Source organism: Ambystoma mexicanum, chromosome 6q (genome assembly GCF_040938575.1).
Source record: "Ambystoma mexicanum isolate Mex_15411 chromosome 6q, UKY_AmexF1_1, whole genome shotgun sequence".
In the NCBI taxonomy this organism is placed as follows: Eukaryota; Metazoa; Chordata; class Amphibia; order Caudata; family Ambystomatidae; genus Ambystoma; species Ambystoma mexicanum.
Genome location: NC_090937.1, coordinates 840,269,948 through 840,286,982, shown reverse-complemented (window position 1 = coordinate 840,286,982; position 17,035 = coordinate 840,269,948). Strand labels below are relative to the sequence as shown.

The 17,035-nt window shown below is 46.5% G+C and overlaps 1 long non-coding RNA gene across 1 annotated transcript in view; it reads right to left on the bottom strand.

Moving 5' to 3' along the window:
• Positions 1–3,191: 3,191 nt before the first annotated feature.
• The window catches only part of LOC138515564 (uncharacterized), a 61,529-nt gene continuing 47,685 nt past the window's right edge, over positions 3,192–17,035 (bottom strand). Inside the window, exon 3 of the long non-coding RNA XR_011282078.1 lies at positions 3,192–3,637. This is a non-coding gene — a long non-coding RNA (uncharacterized lncRNA). The remainder of the gene's footprint in view (positions 3,638–17,035) is intronic.

Below are 17,035 nucleotides of genomic sequence, written 5' to 3'. Positions count from 1 at the left end.
CTGAAGATAATGGCTTTGGTAGATTTAAGGGCCTCCAGAGAATGTATGGATAAAAGCTTTGCAGAAAGACACAACATTGAACAGAATAGAAAAGTAGTTCTAAAACCCATTCACACAGAGCAACACTTGAACAAATGGGCTCTAAATAACACAAATTGAACCCGTTTCTCCATTTTACCTATTGAATGGATTCAAAATAATCAATTAGGCCTCTTTCACACATTGTTACCTATTTGCATTTACAGGTGTTTCACTGTGGGGAGTCTCACATCACTTTAACTGGTCCCAAATGAAGCCTAGCAAGTATTTGTGTAATACAATTTAAAAATAAAAAACAATGCCACCCAGATTTAAGCATGGAAGGTAGTTATTTCACTTTTGTGATAAATCATATACTTGGTCGTTACAACTAAATTATGAAACGTATCTTCTTTATACAATTCAGACAACACTTGAATATGAAAGTAAAATTACTTTTGTTATCCTCTAAGAAAACCCGGGCGGTGAAATTATCAACCCATCACCTGAAAATACAATTGATTGTATTAAATGGACAGTATAGCATACTTCAAAATAATTTGCAAACATCTTCTATGTCAGCAAACAAAACTGTTGGTTTATAATGATTAGATGGATTGCTCGGCCTCTACCACATAAACGTGTTGCGCTAGATAATCATAAACACTGGTGGCACACTTTTACTGCCATGTTTACCGATCCAAAGGATTTTCATCAATTAGTCATGAAGAGTTGGGGAGCAGAAGGCACTTAATATGTCTGGCTTCTTTTCCTACTGCCCCGATGAAAGTGGCTGCATTACCGCCATCATGTGATGTTCATGCTGGTAGTAACAATGGATTCCGATGGGATCCGTCTGAATTTACCACCTGATAAAAACAGGCATCTCCATAGGAATCAATTGTAAATGCTTCATTCATAGGTCATTATAGGAGGTGTGAGGAGCCAGGAATGAGACATGGACACGGAGGAGTCATGTTTGTTGCTAGAAACCTTTATTAAAATAAATGGGGGTTGGAAAACACCTCACTATCCCTAATATGGGAGGAATTTCCCTACCTCAACCAAGGTAATGGGTCTGTCCAGTGTCAAGATTTTCAACAAAAAGTATGTCCTGTGTCCGTAATCCTATTCTGGACTTCACACTTTAAATAAACTCTATTGTGTAAAGGATATTTTCTCTTGCTTTTCAAAAGTGCCCAAATGTTCGAGTTCAACACAAAAGAGGATTTCTCTCACCCCTTGGTATGTTTGCTTTTCTTGGGGAACAGTTTCCTTCCCCAGGTTTTCTCTTCACCTTTTAACACATTGCAAATCCTGAGGGTATGTCTCTTACTAAGGACTTTCCGTTCCTTTATATCTTTTCACCACATTTCATAATTCCAAGGGCATTACCTTCCTTGAGATTTGATCTTCAGCTGGCATACTCTCCTGCCAGGACTTGTTACACAAATATTTAATTTTACCTTCACCTGGTACACCTTCCCAACAGGACTTTGTTACACAAATACTTGGCTTCACCTGGTATACTTTCCTGCCAGGACTTTATCATGCACATACCTAACTTCACCTGGTGTACTTTCTTGCCAGGACTTTATCACACAAATAACTTTCTTTTTAAGGCTTGGGTTCAATAACTCATCAGTGACTTGTTTTACAAATCTTTTTTTTCTTTAGTGGTTATGCTTTGACCACTTGTGCTTCCAGGAAGTGACTAACTTTAATAGGCCATCCAGTAACCCACTTGTGCTCTGCGGGTTCACCTGTAACATCTGACCTCACCTCTCTTCAGTTGCCTCTCTTCTGTTCCCTTCACTTTGTGTTATTCCTATGATATGATATGATAGGTAATCTATGACGCGCTTAAAACGGAGCTGTACACATGTGCTGGCAACCCGGTAACTCTCTTACACCGGGATTGCCAGTGGCCTCAAGCGCTCTTTTACTCCCTCCTGCTTCAGTGTACTGGCTTTGGGTGCACCTCGTTAAGCGCTGTACCCTTGCCCACTCTCTTTCCGCAGTGCCCGGTTCCCGCTACACACACTCTTTCAGGGGTGAGCCACCCGCACCCAGGCTTCTCCTTTCCTTGTTTGGATTCGCCTTCATGTCACCTGCAGTAGAATGTTCACTCCCAGCATGGTAGTCAGAGCTACTGGGGGTTACGCTGTGGTTCAGCGTCTGCGGCTCTCCTTTCTCCTTCTTACTGTCAGTTGTAGCCGGCCGTATTTAAATTTCCCAGCTTGATTATTCATCTTCCAACAACTACATTGCTGCGTTGGTCTACAGAGTCTCATAATCCTCAATACTCTGTGATTCTTTCCCATGTCGGTGGTCATGGGACCATTTCCTTAATGACTTTGATGAAGTGGATATTGAACTTTGTTGGAAGTGATCCTCAGTACTCCCTGCTTCTTCCTCATCCCAGTTGTCCATATACTATCCCTCATGGGAGTTTGGGGAGTAACAAAAGAAGATCTGCATAGAGGTTGGGCAGGAGTGTGACAGTATGTCATTAATGCACAGGGGACAGAGGGAACATTACTGAAAGGAAAGGGAGGGGTATGTGGTTTCCTCCAACAATGCCCTACTCTTTTCCCGAGGTGCACCACCCTGAGACGGTCTTCCCTCATATAGTTTTCGCCTGGCCCTATAGGAGGAGCTCTCCAAAGGGAAAGAAGTTAGGACATTGCCAGATTCATCCCAGATGGTAAAGTTAAATATTGAACAAGTGCAACCTTTTCCACTTGAGAAATCCCCTCCATGTAATTTATGTTGCAAAAGAAAATGACCCCCTTTGAGAATAGCCCAAGGAATCACTGTGCACATCACCAGCAGACGAGAAGAACAGAAATCAGGTGACCATGTGAAATATTGCCCAGACATCCCAACACCAAGTAGCACTTCTCTTGTGAGATGTGCCTGCATTGCGTGACACACGTGACCAAAAAATGTAAGCTGGCACAGACATTTCTGTAAGTCTAAAACAAAAATGAAATCTGCGAATCCAGAATGATTAAAGCTAATTTCCCTGCTCTTCAGTAGAATTTTGATCAGGGAACCATTGCAGGAACATTATTGCATAAGTGAAAAATAACGTTGATCTCTCATAATAAAGATTGCCAACGCTGACAGCTCAGGAAGTCTTCATTCTATTAAAGACAAGGAGGCGAGCATTATGCTTTATCTTTCTTTAATATTGCCACAACAGCTTTTCAACGTATACTTTTAAAAATCCACCTTTGTGCTTTTAAAACATTTTTTTTTACCTAAAATAAAATAGCCAATCCGAACTTTAAAAGTTTCAAACCAGAGTCTTACATCTCGAAAAACTCTCAAACTCCCATGTACCTCCAGGAGTGCCGTAGTCCTGACCCTATCCCATGTTCCAATGCGGTTATAGGTCATCCTATAAGAACCCTACTGTCCCAGGTCCTTTCCTCTTTCTTTCTTGCCTTGAAAATCCTCTGAAACAAATCCAACTCTGTCCTGAACTGTCAACAACCAATTTCCAACTTATAACTGAAACAGTGTTCTTGGAACCAAACGCCGCTGCTTCTCAGACGACATAGAGCACTTCACCGGTCCCGTGATTGAGATCATGCTGCTTTCTGATCATCTCCTAGAAAAACAGAAACATATTCTTTTTAAGGGCGGGTGATAAAACAAAGTTGAACATGTGATATCAACATTATAACATCAACTTTTGAGTCTTTCCGGGTGGGATATAATGCTCGCCTCCTTGTCTTTAATAGAATGAAGACTTCCTGAGCTGTCAGCGTTGGCAATCTTTATTCTATGACAAGAGAAGAGGCTCGCATTATGCTTCTTCAAAGCTAGCCACCACTCTATTTGCCAAATCTGACACTGGCTTGAAATAAAAAGTCTTAAAAGTAGACTCGGAGGACCAGTTGGCCGCTTTTATTATATCTTGGAGTGGCACTCCCGCTGCAAATGCTCTAGATGCCATTGCCCCTCTAGCTGAATGCGCCCCAAACTGTGACAAGTCTATGCCTGCCTATTGCACCCATCTCGCAATTGTCGCTGTTGCTACCGCATGAAAATGTTTTCTACGCCCTATTAGCAGCTGCGTTACGCCGCGCGGTCTCAGCAGTACGGTGGCTTTTTCATAATCTTTAATACATTGAGCTACGCACAGTTTCTAATTTTCTGTAAAATAGGGGTATGAAATCACTCGAGTGTCTGTTTTTGTTCTTTTAGCTATTGAAAATGCTACTCCCTCTGGATAGAATATCTTCCTGTTTATCTCTAGCGCCTATACATCGGAAACTCTTCGGCATGCTGTGAGACACAACAACATTGCCAGCTTGCCAGATAGTTGCGATCGAGATAGATCTTTATTGTCTGGCCATGCTAGAAACAGCTGAAAAACTTCCCTGACATCCCATAATGTCGTATACTTGGGTTCTGGGGTTTTCTTAATTTCATTCCTCTCAAAAGACGCAAGACTGACGGATGTTCTCCTATAGCTTTACTATCTACCATGTCATGACCTGCAGAGATCGTGGACCGCAGTACACCTATCGTCCTGAAGGCACTACCTTCTTGGAATTTCATTGCTAGGAAGTTCAATAATTGTACTACAGGGGCAGAAACGGGATCCAAACCATGCTCTGTGCACCAGTAAGCCCAACTCTTCCATGCCGTGTTATAGCTCCTGACGGTGGAAGGCGCCCATGAATCTCTGATACAGTCTGCAGCGAGTCGCGAAATGCCTGGCAATTCCCACTTTCTCCTGAAACCTTGCAAGCTATCAATCGCAGGGTGCCTGTCGATACTAGGGGGTGAATTCTCCCGATTGGGTCTAGTGGAAGGTCCTGCTGCTGTGGAACTATCCTCGGAAAGTTCGTAGAAAGTTCCATCGCTACTGGAAACCAAGGCTGCGATCTCCAGAGCGGAAGGACTATTAATAGGTCTGCTCACTCCCTGCGCACTTTCGCTAGTGCTCTCGAGATCATGAGAAACGGAGGGAAGGCATAATTCAGTGTTCCGTTCCAAAGTTGGAGGAAGGCGTCTGTGCCCGCTGCCCCTGGGTCTAATCTCCAACTGAAATAAGTCTGCGTCTGAGCGTTCAGTCTGGACGAAAATAGATCTATATGAACGGGACCCCAGAGGTTCTGCAATCTGTTGAACACACTCGGGTGTAGTTTCCAATCGCTTGAATCTACAAGATATCGTGAATTCCAGTCCGCTCTCTCGTTGAGCGTCCCTGGCAGATACTCTGCTGTGACTGCTACTTGATTCTGAAGGCAGTAGTGCCAAAAATCCTTCGCTAGTTCTGCTAGCATCCTCGATCTCGTTCTTCCCAGCTTGTTGATATAACGCACTGCTGAAATGTTGTCCATTTTGAGCAGAACGCAACACCGAACTTTGTCCTTCGTAAATGCTCGCACTGCAAAGGACCCTGCCAAAAGTTCGAGACAGTTTATGTGCATTTCTAGTTCCTGTTCCGACCACTTCCCCCCCTGTCTCTAGGTTCTCGCATCCGGTGAGTCTCCGAAAATCGCACGCCCATTCCAGGCCTCCATGTTGGCGAGCCACCAGTGGAGTTCCGAGATCGCTTCTGGGTCTAGGGTCACTAGCTGGTGATATCCTACACCCTCTTGTAGGTGTCTTATCTTGAGCCTCTGTGCAGCTCGATAATGGAGCGGACCTGGAGAAATTGCTTGGATTGAAGCTGCTAGCAGGCCAGCTACCCTTGCGAGAGCTCGAAGAGGTATGACTTTCTTTGCTATAACTGTTCTGGGCTCTTTCTTTATAGCCTTCCCTTTGTGATGTGGTAGCTCTAGGGTTGCTTTGTTTGTATCTATACTGAAACCCAGGAATTCTATATTTTGCACTGGCACTAGCTGAGATTTGTCTAAATTTACTAGGAATCCTAGCGAGGTCAAGAGCGTGAATATCCATTGCACGTTCTTGGAAAGCCTGACTTTGTCTGTACCCATGACGAGAATGTCGTCTAGGTAAATGATTATGCGAATGCGTCGCTCTCTTATGGCTGCTGCAACGGGTTTCATCAACTTGGTGAATGCCCAAGGCGCCGATGCTAAGTCCGAACGGAAGACACGTGAAGTGCCATATCTCTCCTTCCAACCGAAACCTCAGATATTTCTGAAACTCTTGAGCTATCGGAATCGTTAGATAGCGTCTTTGAGGTCTAATCGCGCTAACCAGTCCCCAGTCCGGAGGAGATCTCGGAGTAGATGAATGCCCTTCATCTTGAAATGATTGTAAACCACCCATTCGTTCAGTTTCTTTAGATTTATAACAGGGCATACTTTGTCCCCCGTGTGAACCAGAAATAAATTGCTGAGGAAGCCTGGCCCTCCTTGCGTATCTTTTTCTATAGCATTTTTGTCTGCTAATTGGAGAATTTCGCTGCTCAACAACCTCGCCTCTTCTCGAGGCATCTGTATACAATGGGGTTCTGATCTCTTAACTGGGTTCCCCACAAATTCTAGCTGTAGTCCTGCTACTGCTTGCAGCACCCATGCATCACGCGATAATGCTTGCCATGCGCTTAGAAACTGGAGGGTTCTTCCTCCTACTCGAACTCTCATTGCACTCACCTCCTGAGGCATTTGGTTGCCGGTATGCACCTCTCCCTCTTCGCCTGGGAAATCTGGACCTGGCTGGGAAGAATGTGTCTTGTTATCTTCCTTCCCAATATTGGTTGCGCGGCCCCTGGGGTCTTCGTTGATAGTTAAACCGACCGGACGTACGACCCCTGTAACGTCCGGTCCCGGAAAAAACTTGAGTGGGGAAAATCTTTTTGATTGAGCTTTGCGCTCATTCAAGAGCTGAATAAGTTCCCACAAACTGTGCCATCTCCTTAGCGAATGCCTCGCTGAAAAGTAGGCCTCTAGCTCCTTCACCTGCCTCGTACGACACCAGGTCGCTTAGCTTATTGTCGATCTTAAGAAGAACACCTCTTCTTCTCTCGGCTGATAGTGCGCAATTCGCGTTTCCCAAGATGTATACAGCTCTCTGAGCCCAACTGGCTAACACAGAAGCATCTACAGGAGTACCTGTGTCCTTCGCTTTCTCCGCGAGATTAATTAACTTTGCCAATGGGTCGGCTAGGTCGAGGAGCTTATCTTGGCACCCTCGCCAGGCTCGGTCTACGCCCTTACGTATGTCTTTCGTCGTCTTTGTAACGAAGGTGACCATTTTGGGGTCAAGTTCAGGAGTGTCGGCCAGCTTGCCTGGCAACTCCAGTCTAGGGCATTCTGCCCGCATGCCCGATCTTATTTCTCTATCCAGTGGCTTGCGTATACGTTGAGCCATGTAGGCTGCCACTCTGGGCGATGGGACCCGATGACTTAGGGTGTCTGATAGCCTCCGGGTCAAACATATCTATTGAACTCTCAGGTTCTTGAGGATCTATCGCCTCTTCGTAAAGGTGATCCTCTTCTACTTCATCACCCTCATCATCCGGCATGTAGCCTTCATCGTTGTCCCCTGGATTACTCACCCCTGGGGTAGGGGGTCTGTCCTGGCTTCTTTTCTTCTCCAGGAAGGCCCTTTTAAGCCTGGCGACAGGGTCGCTATTCTCTTGGGGAGTGGAATCCTCCCTATTCAGATTACTCGGGGGGGTCACAGAGTGTTTACTCTTGCAAGCCGCTTTCCTCCCCCTGGGTTCAACCCCATCTTCGGGTTGTCTGGCTGACAGCTCTTTATCTTGGCATTCTCCCTTTCTCTTTTTTGCAAGCAGAGCTTGCTGCTCGTTAAAAACAGCTTCCAGTATATCCAGCCTTTGGGTAATAGGCTGCACTCCTTGAGACACCGCTCTGGTCAAGGAATCTCCAGTACTTGCTTGAAGCTCTGTGACAGGTCTGAGTCCTGTTGGTAAGGACTTCCTTCCCACTCCCCTTCTGACCATTCTGGTGATGTAGAGGGAGTAGCACCGAGACTTTTGTAAAAAGCCATAGTGTTAGCAAGGCTAACTGCTGTGCTATCAGCTAGGGATTAAAGTTAGTCACCTTTGACAATTCTAGTCTGAATCCCTTTTTTCTCCAGTGGAAAATTTGATTATACTTTATTTTTTTTGTATTTTTTTAAGACCGTGTCACTCCGCTTTCTCCTCACTCGGCATACGCAACGCAATGAAAACTTTGCGCTGCCGGCAGAAGACCTCCTAGGGGATGACGGGAATCCAGCTCCTCTCGCTCCCCTGTGTCCTGTCGCACGTCGTGTTCGACTGCGCAGAACCGAGGAGCGGGGCATGGAGCCTGAGCCGAGCGCGTTCGCTCGCGGCGCCTGCCCCGCCTCCTCTTCACAGAAATATCTTGCGGCGCTCGACGCGAACGCGTGAGAGACAACGAAACGAACGCACTGAAGTACACTTTAGTTCACTGTAAGAATTGTATTTACTTTCTGATAAATAGTTTACATTTGCGCGGCTTACGCGCTTCTCATACAAAGTTCTATACTACGCTGCTATCGCTATTAACTTAAACAAGAGAGTGAATTATGATGTACTTATCTCATGGCAGCAAAAAGAAAGAGGAAAGGACCTGGGACAGTAAGGTTCTTATAGGATGACCTATCACTGCATTGTAGCATGGGATAGGGTCAGGACTACGGCACACCCGGAGGTGCATGGGAGTTTGAGAGTTTTTCGAGATGTAAGACTCTGGTTTGAAACTTTTAAACTTCGGATTGGCTATTTTATTTTTTGTAAAAAAAAAAAAAAGCACAAAGGAAGATGTTTAAAAGTATAAGTTGAAAAGCTGTTGTGGCAGTATTAAAGAAAGATAAAGAATAATGCGAGCCTCCTGTCTTGTCATAGAATTGGAGCAGTCCCCACCTCTTCTGCCCAATAGTGGGTGCCCCAGCTTTCAAATACCTTAGAGTACACCATGATAGCAATTTACCTTATTGTCGTTGATAAAATCAACCATGAATGCTTCCATAGTTGGAGAGAAATAACCTCTACATAGCTTTATCTGTTAAAATGACTCTGTCATGTTCTAAGTGTCTATAAATTGTACCACCATGGTAACCAAGGTCAAAATTCATCTGTTACCATGGTACTGGAAACTGGAACACTGATCTGACAGTTAAATATATAGCTCTCAATCTAAACAGTAATACTCCCACACTTTTAACTAATCTACTGCAAGTCGAAAACGTGTGTCTAGTCAAATTCCATATCCATACTGTGAATTTGTATTACATACTCCCATGATGAAGACTTTTTGAATTGCAAGTCGTAAAAAAGTGAAACGCCAGCTCTTAAAACATCATCTAGAATGCATGTCTGCATGTAACGGGTCCCTGCTACTGAATTACATGGCAAACCAAAATGAGCTCTGAAGTATTTCCAAATAGCCCCTGTTTTATCACAACTGCCAAACTCGATATAGGTCCTTAGTGCTCACCGTTTTGGCAGATAAAGCAATTGCAACAAAGGCCGATAATGTTTTTTTGGCTATCACACAATTTTGGTGATGTGGGAGGCTGAGATTAGAATCAGTGGACATATTTCATATTTCACCAAAACCAATGTGTTAGAAGTTAAATCACACAATACTTGACCCTTTAATGACCTGAAGATACTTTGAGATCCCATTATCTTTATCACTTAACCCGTATGATGATCCAGTGTAGTATATTTGTTAAACTAGTATATGAACAATCATTGGCAATGCCAACAGATTTGGATTTTGTGTAGGTATGGGATAGGCATTTGCCAAACACTGCCATAAGAGTACTAAGTAGCCATTAATAGTAGCAGCTGTGAAATGGTGCAGGCTACTGGACATATACTCCACTCTAAATGTTAATGTCCTCACTGAATACTTCCCTGCAAACATTTCTAAAATTAGAGACGCTCTCCAGACCTTCCTCGTTCTCCTCCTCCTACATTTTACACTCTGCCTGCTCTACCGTCATCCTCTGCCTCCATTTCCCACTTTCGTCACAGTAATACTGACAAAGAGCTATATCTACTGATGAAGGTAAACCCCTCTTGTGCCTCATCAGACCCTCTTGCTCCTCAGCTGGTCAAGCCTATTGCCCCTTTAGTGGCCACTCACCTAGCTGAACTCATCAACCTGTCCTTCGGCACTTGGTTTCCCTCTGTTTTCAAAACCGCCATGGTCATCCCTCTCCTTAAAAGGCCAAGGGCTGACCTGAACCTACCAGCTAATGTTTGCCCTGTGGCTATCCTTCTGGACTACTCTAAAGTGCTCAAGAGGGATCTGTTCTACTAATTTCATAGACATCCACAACCTTTGATACCCCCTACAAAGCAAATTCCCACTCCTGTCACTCCACGGAAACTGCTCTCATGAATGTGTCCAACTTCATTGCCTCTGCTAACAACTCCAACCTATCCTCTATCCTATTTCTTCTTGACCTGTCTGCTGCCTTTGACACTGTCGGTCACTCTGATCTCCTTAATACACTCTTTCTTCTTGGGATTCACAATCAAGCCCTTGCATTGATTGAATCCTACCTTGCACCTCAGATTCTCTGTCTTCTGGAGCAACAACATCTCTCAACTCATTTCTCTAAGTGTTGGTGTTCTATAAGGCTCAATCTTGGGTCCCCTCCTCTTTACACTCTACACCTCTTCTCTTTGGGCACTAATCTTCTTCTTTGGGTTCTCGAATTAACTCTCACAGATGACACCCAAATCGTCTTCTGTTTTCCTGAACTCTCCTCTGATCGCTCTATAAATATTTCCATCTGTCTCTCTGCCATTAAATATTGGATGGCTTTGCACTCTCTGAAGTTAAACTCTACCAAAACAGAGGTGCTCTTCTTCCCTGGCAAAAGTTCTCTCTCATCTCCTCCTCTGCCTATCCAGTTCCCACCTGACACTCTCCCCTACTCTTCTTCAGCTAGAAACCTCAGCATCATCTATGACCTTTCTCACACCTTCTCTACTTTCATATCCAAAACTGGAACAGAATGCTCGCCTAAACCTCCTAAACATTAGGAAAATCAAGCACCTCCTTCCTGTCAACACCGCCAAGCATCTCTTAACCATTCTTGTCTTCTCTAAACTGGACTACTGTGCCAGCATCCTCTTTGGTCTCTCCAACTATGCTTTCTATCCTCTCGACAAGATTATTAACTTCGCTACTGGAACTCTCTTTGAACTCCTTCACTTCACAACTACTTTCTCATACCGTCACCGGGCTGGATGGCTGATAATGCAAAACAGGGCCACATTTAAATTTCTTCTGGTTCACAAATCTATCCATGGTAAGGCACCACTGTACCAAGTTCTACGTCGAATTTCAACACAATTATATGTGCGGGGTGGTTTAGGGTAATAAATAATGTGAGGGGAATATAAGGAGGTTGCATGTAATTGCATTGACATGCGTGAAAAGAAAAATATACTCAAAATTTCCAATTTGCAGTAATCACATAGATCCCTGTATCTATCCTGCTTCTTCTCTCTTCCGCTTCTTCTCTCTTCTTGCTCCACTTGCATGGAATTCTCTTCCCCCTGACATCCGAGAAACAGTCCACATAGAGTTGTTTAAAACCAAACTAAAAGCATACCTGCTCATATCTGAGTTACCCTCTTAACCTACCTCTCATATGCCTGCTAGCCAAACATTTTCGCTCGCCTCTAACCTGACCCCATCCCTCACTTCATCTGCCTCGCCTCTAGCACTTCACCCATCATGGTCACATCCCGCGCACAGTCGGGCGTAACACCTACCTGCACTTTACAATGTCCAATGTTTACTGTTCCTAATCTATGTCTACTTATGTATTGTCCCCAGTGACTGTTCCATTTACTCATCTCCACAACCTGGTCAGAATGTCACTCAAACTCACCCCATTGTAAGAAGCTCAGGCCACATCATTTCTAGTCAGCGCCTGAAAGGGTTCCGATAGGGAGGCCAAATCACGAATAAATCGTCCACAGTAATTTTCTATCCCCAGGAAGCTCCTGATGTCCGCGGGCGACTCTGGCGGGGCGGCCTCCTGGATGTCCTTCACCGGGTCCGGAGAGATGCCCCCGGCGTGGAACACGAACCCGAAGAATTCTATCCAGTCTTTCAAAAATTCACACTTATTTCTGTGCAGGGTCAGTCCTAGGCCACAGAGTCTTTCCAGGGTACTCTCCAGGCGCTTCAGGTGCTCAACTTCCGACCTTGCAAACACCAGAATGTCATCCGACATGTTGATTACCCCTTTAAGCCCCGACAGGGCACCCCTGATGGCATTCTGGAAAACTTCCACTGCCGACGAGACCCCGAAGCTGAGCCTCTTAAACTGGTATAGCCCCTCATGAGTCATAAAGGTGGTAATGTATCTTGACTCGGGGTGGAGCTCCAGTGGTGATAGCCAGACCTCAAATCCAGTTTAGAAAAGACACTCGCCCCTTGTAGCTCCCCTACAATTTCATCTAGGGTGGGCGTAAGATGACGTTCCCTTTTGATCGCTGTGTTCGGCAACCTCATGTCCACGCAGATGCGGACTGCACCTGGCTGTTTGGGCTTTGGGGCAACCACGATCGGAGAAACCCAAGGGGTTGGGCCTTCCACTCTCTCAATAATGTCTAGGTCAACCATTGTCTGTAACTCTTTCTCTACCTGTGCCCTCAGGTGGAACGGGATGCGGCGGTGCTTGAGTGCCATTGGTCTCACCGATTCATCAATGTGGAGCCGTAGGGGTCGCCTTTTAGTTTCCCTATCCCTTGGAAGATCATGTCAAAACGCTGCAAGAGGCTTTCTAGGTCCGTGTGATAGACAGCAAACGTGAAGTGCACAAGGTTTAGTGCTTCGGAGGTGGCACAATTTAGGAGGGAGTGCGGGCTCACGCTTGTTACGAAGAACCTTGCTTTTATCTTGCTCTGTCCATGGGATACTGGCGCTACGAACACTCCTTGGATGGGAAGTGGCGTGTCCCCCCCGAAGGCGTATATCCGCGCCTTGGATTCTGTCAACTCCGAAGGGCCTGGGAGGGCTTCATAATGTTCAATCGCTAGCACACAGACTGACGCCCCCGTATCTATGAGGACCGGGGTGGGAACTTCTCCGATGTCTACCATGCACGTCGGTTGTTGGCTTCCTCTGGACCCTGTGGCAATGCTTGAAATGAAAAAGATTTCTTCTTCCTCCTCTGCAATGTTCAGGTCCTGCAGGCCTTGCTTGACTGCTGACACACCCCTCACCCTCCAGGTATTGCTCCCACCAATTCTCGCTGGTCCTCTCGAGGCTGCTACCGGGGTGGATGCCCTGCACACCCTCGCATAATGTCCTGGTGTGCCACACCGGCCGCAGACCCTCGACTTTGCTGGGCACTCCCCCACGTGCAGCAGGTCATACCCGCAGTAGGGACACGACTGAGCATTGCCAGGCGCCGGAGGGCCATCCCCTCTCTTTGGTGACCATCTTGCCCTCCCAGGAGCAGAGCGTCCAATGGCAAATGCCTCTTTGCCTTTGCCAGGGTGCGTGGCTGCATCCATCTTCGCCCCCCTAGCCTCCGCCAGTTCGTAAGCTGTCCCAGTGTCCAAAATCTGCTGCAGGGTCAAACCAGGCTCCCTCAACACTTGCCTCCTCAGTTTCCCCGAACTGCATCCTTGCAGCAGCTGATTGCGGACCATCTCCTCCTCATTCACCCACCTGCAGGAGCTGGCCAGGTGCCTCAGCCGCACACAGAACTGGTCCAGCGACTCCTCGTCTAGCTGCTTCTCAGCATACATGACAAATCTGTCAAAATCCATGTTCGCCATGGGAAGAAAGTGGTCTCGAAGAGCCTATTTCACGGTGTCATACGTGACCAACGGGATGTTGAGAGAGTCGTAGATTCTGTGGACTTCCGTCCCTGCAGAGTACACCATGATAGCAATTTTCCCTTCATAATCCACCTCCCCAGAGGCCCTGAAAAACATTTCTAGTTTCTTGACCCACAGGAGCCATTTTGGCCCCAATTTGGATGGTGGGCCCATGGTGTCAAATTCGGGCATGGGGGCCAAAGTGCTGTGCCTCCTGCGTGGGACTGGGGCAGGGGCACCCTCCTCTCCTCCTTCCTCACCCATGGCAGTGTCAGGGTAAAGTACTCACAGGTTGTTGGCCTTTACAGGTGAAGAGATGATTCAGTCCTCAGATGAAAAATTCTGGAACCCAACCCAGTGGGTCCAGGCGTGGGAAAGTCTTTAGCACCCCCAACAGTGCTTCCCTTCTTCTATTTCAATGATGCCCCAGCCCTGCAGCATGCTAGGGCTGTGGAAAGTTCAAAAAATTGACGAGTATATACTGAGGATCGCAGTCGGCACACGAGCACCCTCCTGGGCTGCAACCACTGCGATCCGCGTATGAAGAAAATGACCGCCGGCCCTGCACGTGAGTTTGTGCCGACACAGAGGAAGATTTTCCGTCTCTGACGCCTTCAGTGCAGAGATGTACTGCACCAGAGTCGTCCTTGTCGCCAGTGTTAAGTGGTGGGGGCTATGCCAGGGCCCCCACCGCATTCATACGCATACAAGGAACCACATGGGACCCGTGTGGACTGCTCGGGTCCCCGGCTCCAATTGCCGGGTTACCGTCTTGTTTATCAACTGCACATGCGCGAGCCTTGATCCCGCTCGCGCATGCGTGGTAACTGCGTATACACTACGCAACACACAAGTCAAAATCATTGGCTTTGCCAATACCTGTGGTGTACTGATCTGGGGTCCGATTGGCTCAATTGTTCTGGTAGTCTGCTGGTTTTACTACACCTACAATAAGGACATGTGCGTTTGTAAGTACTGCCCACCAATGCACTCTCACTGTCCACCTCCCAAAGAGGGCAGAGATGAGGTGATCAAGGCAGACCCAGGGAATTCTGATTGGCCATAGCTGCTGCATCCCTTTGACCTACTTCAAGGGGAACCTTAGTAATGGCAACACCACTGCCAACTAACTCAGAGTGAGTTCATCTGCCATTTCATGTCTCCCACCTATGCTTCCCTTCTTGTCATGTGCACTCCTGTTGCCCGCAAGTCTTATCTCTGTCCCTGCCCGACTTACCTCATTATATGTATCTTCCCATTCACCAACAACCATGCATACTTTCTGACAGCAAGCACCGCCATTCAGTCAAATGATGCCTTGCTTCACAACATCATCCTCTTCAATCTTTACTTGTGCGTTTTAAGTGCCTTTTTAAAGGACCTTGATAGCGTTGTTGGAGACAGAGAAAATAGTATTTCTAAGGACACCACCATGGGATGCTTAAATGCATTTTCCAAATGTGTTTTTCTGTTGGCTTGTGCACATAGAAATAATGTATATATTGTGTTGATATGCACACATGTCAATATAAATGTTATTCAGCACTTCTAAAATAAGGTGGTGCCTCCTGTAGAGGAATGATGAGCTGTGCAGGGTTGCCTGCAGTCATTTTTTTGTTTTAAAGGATATCCCTGTCAGGCATTGTGACAAAACAACTTTTGGCATGCAGGAGCACTACGATGAATAGAAGCTAAAGCGCTCACTCAGCCCTCACATGTCTACAAACCAAGAGTCAACAAAAATCATAAAGGTAAAACAGGCAGAGTTAAGAGATATACATCCTTTGCCTTTCATGGTAACATGGGCTGAAGGAAGGCTAGCAAACCCTTCCACATTCTCCTCCTTCCCTTCTCCTTCCGAGGCCCTCTGCAACGCACTGGCTACTCACTTCACCAGGACATCCTGAACACCCTTGTAATTCACCCTCTGAACCCATTCCACAGAGCCTTGCCCCCCTTGGCCCTACCCGCTTCCTCCCTCTCCTCATTCTGACCTGTCACACCTGAAGAAGTTACCAGAGTTGTCTGCTCCATGAAGGTATATTCTAAATCAGGTATCCCTGTGCTTATCCAGAACCCTCAAGGATAACATTGGCTCTCTTGCCCCCGCACTCACTGATTTCTGCAATCATTCTTTGCCACTGGATCTTTCCCTTCCTCCCTTAACTACTCCCTTGTGTGTCCCCTCCTCAAAAGACTTTCAGCAGATCCCACCTGTTCTGCCAACTATCTCCCTATTTCCATCACCCCCTTCCTGGGGAAGCTGCTGGAGAAGCTGGCATTGCCCCAACTCAACACGCACACTGAACTTGTTGGTGGTCTCCACAACCATCATCTGGATTCTGAGCATCAATGAGGCATGGAAAATGCTTTTCTGAACACCCATGAAGAACTTGTCACATCTCTGGACTCCAACTCCCCAGCTGTCCTCATCCTTCTCCAACTCTCCTCTGCCTTTGACATGGTCAACCATTCCGTCCTCATACAAAGACTCTACAATACCATTGGTATCTCAGAATGGGCACTGGACTGCCTGATATCCTTCCTAACTGACTGCTCTTCCCAAGTCACCCTTGGAACCATTTCCTCTCCTACTTTCTTCACCACCTGTGGTGTCCTCAAGGGTTCTATCCTCTCCCTTGGCTCTTTAACATCTACCTTGCTCAGCTTGCACACCTCATCGCCTCCTTCTCCTCCAACTTCCAGTGTTATGCAGAGGATTCACAACTCTTTTTCAAACTTCCTGCTGACCCTCTTCAGCTTCTATCAACCCTGACTGCCTATCTGCCATCCAGTCCTAGTGCACTTCCAACAATCTCTGCCTCAACGCCTGTAAAACTGAGATCCCTCCCATTGGGCCCCTGCTCCCTCCTTCTTCCCTTCACTCGGGCCTTCCTCCTTGGGCTCTCCCCCTGCTCCTTCTTTTGAAGCCAGAAACCTTGGAGTCATCTTCGACTCAGCTCTTTCCTTCCTCCCTCACACTCAACACATTGCCAAGAAGTCCCACTTTCAGATCTTCCTTCTCAAAGGAATTCTCTCTTTTCTCACCTTTTGCCACATGCTCAATGTTACCCGAGCCCTGGTTTTCTCTAGGCTTGACTATTGCAATAGCCTCCTCCTGAATCTACTGCTTCCACTCTGCGACCCCTCCAGATAATCCAGAATAGAGCAGCAAGATTTATCCTTGGCCTTAAGCCCAGGGACTGCACCTAGAAAGTATTCACTGGCTTCTGGTTGCTGCACAGATTA